This window comes from Grammomys surdaster, unplaced genomic scaffold (genome assembly GCF_004785775.1).
Source record: "Grammomys surdaster isolate TR1022 unplaced genomic scaffold, NIH_TR_1.0 126121, whole genome shotgun sequence".
NCBI lineage: Eukaryota > Metazoa > Chordata > Mammalia > Rodentia > Muridae > Grammomys > Grammomys surdaster.
This window is the reverse complement of record NW_021620929.1, coordinates 3,155,675-3,163,116: the sequence shown is the minus strand read 5'-3', so window position 1 is coordinate 3,163,116 and position 7,442 is coordinate 3,155,675. Positions and strand designations below refer to the sequence as shown.

General features: G+C 47.4%; 1 pseudogene; it reads right to left on the bottom strand.

Annotated features, from left to right (window-relative positions):
- Positions 1–5,813: 5,813 nt before the first annotated feature.
- LOC114611744 lies at positions 5,814–6,155 on the bottom strand (annotated as a pseudogene).
- Between the last annotated feature and the right edge of the window lie 1,287 nt (positions 6,156–7,442).

Sequence of the window (7,442 nt, the reverse complement as noted above, 5' to 3'; positions counted from 1 at the left end):
CAAGCCTCCTTCTCCTTCCATGGCATCCTTGTGTGGCCCCGAGCACCTGCTCCCCATGTCAAGATCCCCTTAAGGCCTAGGCCTGTCCATCATCTCCCAGCACAGACACAGTGGTGTCCAAAGCCTCTGTACACGGCAGGCACTCGAGAGTGTTGTGTCTAATGGCCACCTCTTTCCTATCCTCCTCAATGTCCCAGCTACATTGAAGGGCACACCAACCTTAGCAAAACTATGGAGCTGACCTGATGCCACTTACCTATAACTTGGTATCTAGTCCCTGAGGTCAGTAACTAGAATTTGCTGGGAGCCAGTTTTCTCCCTGAGCTTCAGTATGTATACACAGGGAACAAGACATGCGTCTTTTAAATTCCAAAGACACTTTCCATTTCCCATGAGCTAGAGCCGTAGGTCACATAAGGGGTCTCTCAGTGATAAGTAGAAGTTGCTGAATGCTACCTCATGTTGCTGTTCCCTGCCCAGAGATGAGCCCAAAGGTGGCCTTCCATCATTCAACCAGGATTAGAGACAGAGAAGAAACGAGTCTTCCGGTATAAACAACCTGTTTCCTGAGCAGACCAGCCATGCCCTGAGCTACTGGGGAGAAACATTGGACTATTAATGTTAATGCTAACTGAGTTTCTGTTAGGGGTGATAAGAATGTTCTAGACATAGATAGTGGTGGTGGCTGTACAACCCGGTAAATGAACTTAATGTCACTTTTATAATTATTTTAGTGGTAAGTTTTATGTGTATTTTGTTTCAATATAGAACAATAAAATCACATAATATCCAAATAAAGATCACAAAGTAACCACAGGTACCACACAGTAGCCTCTCTTCTTACAGTTGGGCCATCTCTCTAGTTCCTCCTGCGCTTCTGTTTCCACAGTGTTCACACTGAGGGCTGTTGTATGCCAATACCTATTGACCAGCCATTTGTGGACCTTCTGGGCGATTTGCTTCTAGGCACATTGATTTCTAGGTGGCTTGTAATGAGAAGGATAGTGAAGGATAGCCCCACCCCACCCTGCCGCTTGGTAAAAGTAAAACTTGTTAATGCAAGGTAGCCATGAGTCTCTCTGCCTTTACTATATCCATAAGTGATGGTCACATACAGCCAAATCCCCAGGACATATTGCTGGTTGAGCCTCAGCTCAATGTCAGGAATCTGACCTACAGGCTTCCCGGGCAGGCTGGGATTTGGCAACGGAGAACCTAGGTTTTAGTCTTTATAGCCTACCACATGATTACTTAGGGCGGCTTAGAAAAATGTGTCTTAATAAAAACACAATGACTAGGTCTGAAATGACATCTCCCTCTGTTTAAGACCTGGACAATACACATGATAGAAAGATACTAGGGGATAATGGGCTTTTCATACATCTCTGATGCTGACCCCGGGCTCACCTGTGCTGTCTGAGACCTGGACAAGGTCAGTATCTCCCCTAACCTGTTTCCTTCGGTGTGAAGTGAAAGCAGGTATCTGGCCCACACTTCTCAGCCGGATAAAGAATAAGCAGAGAGTGAGCGCGTAGGAAGGAGGCCGGCACTCAGGGGCAGTGAGAAGTCTTCACAATCTTCCTCCCTCCAATCATCATCCGTCTACCATATCTACAGGGCGAGCATACCCTTGACGAACACCTTGCCTGGGTCCAGATGGTTTCTGGGTAAACCAACAGGATCAGAGATCTCTGTAAGGATTCAGAGCTATGGAGCCCTTCCTCCCTTGTGTGTGTCCCTCACGTGTGTTCTTCCTGAGTCCTCCCCGTGGGTGTCATTGTCCTCCCCCGTGGCCGTGCATGGCTAGGTAAGCTGAATCTCTCATGAACAGTAAAACAAAGGCAGAATTGGTGGAGAGACCTGCCCTGGGTTACACTAGCATGTGTGGCTAGGAGTGAACCTGCCACTCAAACCCAAAGCAACTGGGGTATCTAAGAAGCTCTAGGTGGGGCTGGAGTTGGGGGCTGGCCTTCCCAGCAGCAGGAGTGAAATGCAGCTTGCAGCCTTTATTTAGTAAGACTGTACAGCCTGAAGAGCCTGCTTCTCAGGGAGATTACTGAGGGTCACAAGCATAAAGCTTTCGGTCCTCTATGACTCAGACACAATAACCAGGGTGACCTTGCAGAGGAGTGTCCCAAGAAAGGGCTCCAAAACACTCGGCTCTCAGTAAAGCTGTTTACTGTGCTTATTGGCTTCCTTGTGTGAGGTAGGATTTTTGCCATGTAGCCCCTAGCTGGCCTTTCAACATGGAATCCAGCCTTTTGAGTGCTGGGTTTCTGATGTCTACACCACACCTGCCTCCACATTTAGCCATCCTTTTTTTAAAAAGGCTGATGATAATACAATTGTCAAAGAGTAAGGTAAGTATTTACATTTGTTGTGTTTTATCTGCGTCCCCCTCTGTGCGTCTTCTCAGTTAAGCCTCAATACAAACCACCAAGATAGGTATTAAAGGTCTCCTGTGCAAACAAGATGGACACTCCTCCAAGCAAAAGGATTTTATTTGCCTAAGTTCACTTGGCCATTTGTGGCAAGGCTGGGCTCTCCCATCCCTGCTCTGCTCCACCCTGTCAACAGAACCTTGTCAGCAGTCTCCTACGCCCCCCCCTTCCCCTCTATCTCCACTCACCCCAGCCAGGAACTTGAAGGTCACAGTCCTGACCCCAAAGAGCAGGCTCACCCACCGAGGTCAGGTTACTGCTAGAAATTCCTTCTAGAGAGATGAAGTATGGGGGAGGTGGGTGGACATCTGTAGGGTCACATTCACAGACAGACATTGCCAGGAGGAATGACATGCCTTACCTCCCAGCTCATCCATCTGGTGGGAAACAGACACAGACAGATGCTGTCATGATCGAGTTCCAGAGGCCCTGGGGGCTCACAGAACCCTGTCAACAGCTGCTTCAGCACAGCCCATCTGGAGCACTCTACTTGCTGCAACCATAGCCCTTCTGAGGACCCTCAGGGCCAATGGGTGCTATACCCTGAGTGAAAGCAATGCCCCAAAGGAGAGGGTCCCTCCATAGAGGCTAAGTTGAGTCACTCTGAACCCCGATTTTCCTACTGCATGGCAATGCTGGGAAATCGAGGGGCCAATAGTCTGAGATAGAAACCAGTGAGCCTCTAGGTTGTAGAAACAATGAAGGAACACACCCAAACACCCACCATAAACCCACAAGCAAGAGAAGAGGTTCTGTAAGTCTCTGTGGCCTAGATTAAGTCCCAGAAAGTGTCCCTTCATAGCCTAAGTAAAAGACCCAGGGCCTCAGGCCACAGTGGGCATGCGGCTGTGAGCCCAGCTTCATTCCCAGGATGGGAACAAAAGGTTCACACAACTCTCTGTGGGACCAGGTACCTCTGACCCAAGACCAGTCATGAATTGTCCCTCAGTCTCTCAGTTCCTCAGCCCCTCAGCCCCCAGGCAGCCTGAGGCCACTGACTTGTAGAAAGAGGCAAGTCCGTTTCTCCAAGAGGAGAGGCCTGGCCAGCCTGCTCATGGAGCTCCACCAGGAAGCAAAGCTGTTGGGACTGGCGGGGGGGGGGGGGCCAGCCTGAGGCTCCTGCTCTAGAGGCCTCCATAGGCAGGGCTGTAGAGCCTACCCTGGTCTAGGACTGCCCCTGTTATCCCTACAACAAAGATAGCCTCCCATTGCTGGGGCCTGCCCTATTGCCAAGATGGCCTCTCCTTCTTCTCTTTGGAAAACCTCCTCAGTCCTGGTCCAGCCTTGAAACATGTCAGCCAGGGGTGCTCAGTATAAAACCCATTACCCTCTTCACCTCTGCCTCTGGGACCTTGACCAGAGAACATAGATTGCTGTGAATTGCAGCTTCTTTGTCTGTAAAATAGAAAGACGAATAATACTTACATTAAAAAAATTATGATCCATAATACACACATCCACAGAGGCTTGGAGTGGATTCCAGTAGTTGTCAAGGGTGGGGGAGGAGCTGGAGAACTATTGTTAACGAGTGTAGGATTTCTGTTTGGGGTGATGGGAAAGTTCGAGAAGTAGATAACAGAGCTTTAAAATGCTCTTTAAAATGCACTAACTCTAAAGTGGTTTCCACGGCAAAATTTATATCTTGCATCTTTTGTCACAGTGAAAATAAAACAAGTTAGCATATCGAATGAAATGAGGGTTATGGAAATGTTGGTCCGAGACTTGTTCAAAAGGATCCTCTAGGTTTCCACTTCCTTCCTTCCCTCAGACCATCGTGGTGAATTGGAGGTGGCAAGTCTTCCCTCCCCATCCCTGCCACCTTGTCATCCCAGGGTGACTGTCCTGTTACACGCCTGCTCCGAGACACATCGGGTGTTCATACTATTGGATGAATCTAGGTGCTATCATCTGCCCTTCTACCTGCCCCCATACCCTTGTGTGGCCAGCCTGGCTCAGGGTAGCTTTCCCCCTAGATTGTATTCTTTATAAAGCAAAGAGAAGAATGCCTTGAGATAGATTCAGTGGCACACTGCTGGAGACTGGGGCAGAAGGACCATCAACCTCAAGGTTATATGTCTCGATGATGATGAAGTCTTGATGATGGTGGCGGTGGCGGTGGTGGTGGTGGCGGCGGCGGTGGTGACAACGAGGACTTGGCACCTAGTATCTTTTCACTGTTTCCACAAACATTGTCATCAGATGATAATCTGGTAATTTGGAGGGGGGCATTTTTTCCTGTGGGTTGTAGAAATAGAGACACTGTCTCTTTTCTTTGCTTACAAATTATCTATTTAAGAATATCTGTGGAGTACATAGCCTCAGGAGACCTCATCTCCCTCCAAAGGCAGAAGCAGGCAGGCTCATTGTTCACTATGAAAACTTCTCCAACCTCAGGTTTTCTCTCCTGCAATACAATCCACAACATGGATGAAAGATATCTGGCCCTGTGTGGATACAGAGGCTTGTTGGAGGTCACAAAGACTGAGTTACACAGCAAGACTTAATATCTGTAAACATTACTACTTGCTTGTCTCTTCCCCCTACATCGTTGTAAGCTCCCTTAGGCTAAGCAGCATTCACTATTTACTTTTGTATTTAAAAAAATGTGGGAACTGTTGTCAGTGCAGTGGTTAACTCCAGAGCCTGGTAGCAAGCGAGCACCAAGTTCTCACATCATCAAATATGAAGAAATCAATCTGGTGCTCAATTATCAGGTTTCCTACTGTTGACTAACACCACGAAAATGATGATGCTGGAGGAAGAAAGGAATCATCGTTGCCACCCAGCTACAATCCTGAGAGCTCCGACCTGCCTGCAAAATGCGTCCACCGAAGCAATATTGGCATAGATGTTACAGAAGTAACCCACCTGCCTCTTTATTTGATTTAAGAGGTGGAACCTTATAGGTCCCGTGAGACGGAGCCATTAGTGACGTCAAGAACCGGAGACTAGGTAGATCTGGAGGGTAAAACCAACTACTATTTTTCTGCTAAATGAACATAGCAATACAATGACTCTTTTTTTTTTTTTCAACTACAGAACATTTCTTTATTTTTCACTAAGTCTTTCCCAGAGGAGATAACTAACTCCCCCCCCCCAAAGGGTTAGTGCACTCACTGCTATAAAGCAGACTCAGACAGTTTCAAGGACTGGAACCAACCTTAAATGGCAAAAATGTTTTCTATCTGAATTATCATAAAAATGTTTAAGTAAAAAAACGAAAGTAAAGAAGCAGAGGGGTGACGGTGGCTTCAGAGTGAAAAGATCGTTCACAGCAGACATTCAATCTTGGCTTGCTGTCATATAAAAGGGTCACTACAGCATGCTGGATGCACCTGTTCCAAGGCCACCCCCAGCCCCAATGCTTCCCACTCAATTACTTCCCAGCCGTTGGGCTTGTCGACGGAGGAGCACGTAGATCTTCTCTTTGATCCAGTCTTTTTTATATGGCTGGTATGTTTGTGTCTCAGCTCGGTAAACAAGACAGCTGAGATCTGCCAGATCATCTATAAAGTCAAACAACTGACTGATATCATATGTGATGGAAGGGCTGCTGGGGTTCATTCTCTTCAGATGTTCTTCATACATTTTACAAACACCTTCCATGCACTCATTCACAGACTCATAGTCAGCGTAAGTTCTGCCTTCTGGCCTCTTGGTAGGCTGTACCAGCAAAATAGTGTGAGACATTGCGCCAAACGCTTTGCTGCAGCTGCCGCTAACACCTCTGCCGCCGCACACGAGCTCAGCCGCAACTTACAATGACTCTTAATGACATTTCTATGACCCATAGGTCCATGTATCACTCAGCTGTCACCTCTTCTTGCAATAGATAGCAGTTAACGCAAAGGTCCACGCTGGATAGTGTGTAGCGAGTGAAGGGTTTTGGAGTACTCGTTACTAAACGGTATGTCTTTATCACAGGGTTCCCTCAAGGCTTCTGGATCTGTGGAAGAGGAAGCAGGAAGGGCGTAGGAGTGGCAGGAGGTAAAGGACTCCAAGCAAACACAACAGGCATATATGAATTCACAGAGACTATGACGACATGCCCAACATCTGCACACGTTCAAACCCAACAGGGTCCCAGCACTTAGAGGGGAAGTGGTCACAATGGCCCATCCCTAACCAAGAAGCTGTTTGTATTGACAGCTTCTGAATAAGCAAAAGTCAGTTTTTTTCTTATGAACTTGTCCAACACAAATGGACTCCATCTGTGTGTGTGTGTGTGTGTGTGTGTGTGTGTGTGTGTGTATGGGGGAGGAGATTATGTATCCTTGCCTGGTCCTGGGCATCTTGGCCTCCTCTCCTTCCAACTTTGTCTCACACCAACTCCTCTTTCCAACCTAGTGGCAATTGCCGTTCAAACACATCAATATTTGCCCCAGGTACCAAACCATATATTTTTAGTCACCATTAAACTAAGCAAGCTCGGTATTTATTCTTGTTGGGCTGAAAGGGAATCAGTATCAGACATTTATCAATCTCTCAGTTAATATGTCCTTAATGAATGGATAAACAATCAAATTAATCGTTCCCTTTTTTAAGTCAGCAGTCTTGAGCAATGTAGTTGGGGAGTGGGGGATAAAAAACCTGAACTGAGAGCCTAGACATTCCTTTTGCCTCAGCATCCACACGGTAAACACAATCTTCAGACTGGAGCAGAGACAGCATTTGAAATGACAGTCTGCCCTCGCCTGAGACAAGAGTCCCTGTGTGTATACACACATACAATGTGCAGGGTGATTGTAAAAGAGTCCCTGCTCCATAGCGCTGGTGGCTGCAGACAGCCTGGGTCCTTCTCCTGAAGTGCAGAAGGTTGGTCAATTGGCATCTTGCTGAGAGAAACCAGCAGGGAACAGATGCTCAGTGCAAAGGTTTCCAGGTGCATTTTTCAACCCGCTGAAAAAAGGAGCATGCAGCAGGGGACTGAAGTGGCAAAGGCTCGGAAGGGGTCCTCATCCTTCCGCCACAGGACCAGTGCTCTCTCATCCTTCCGCCACA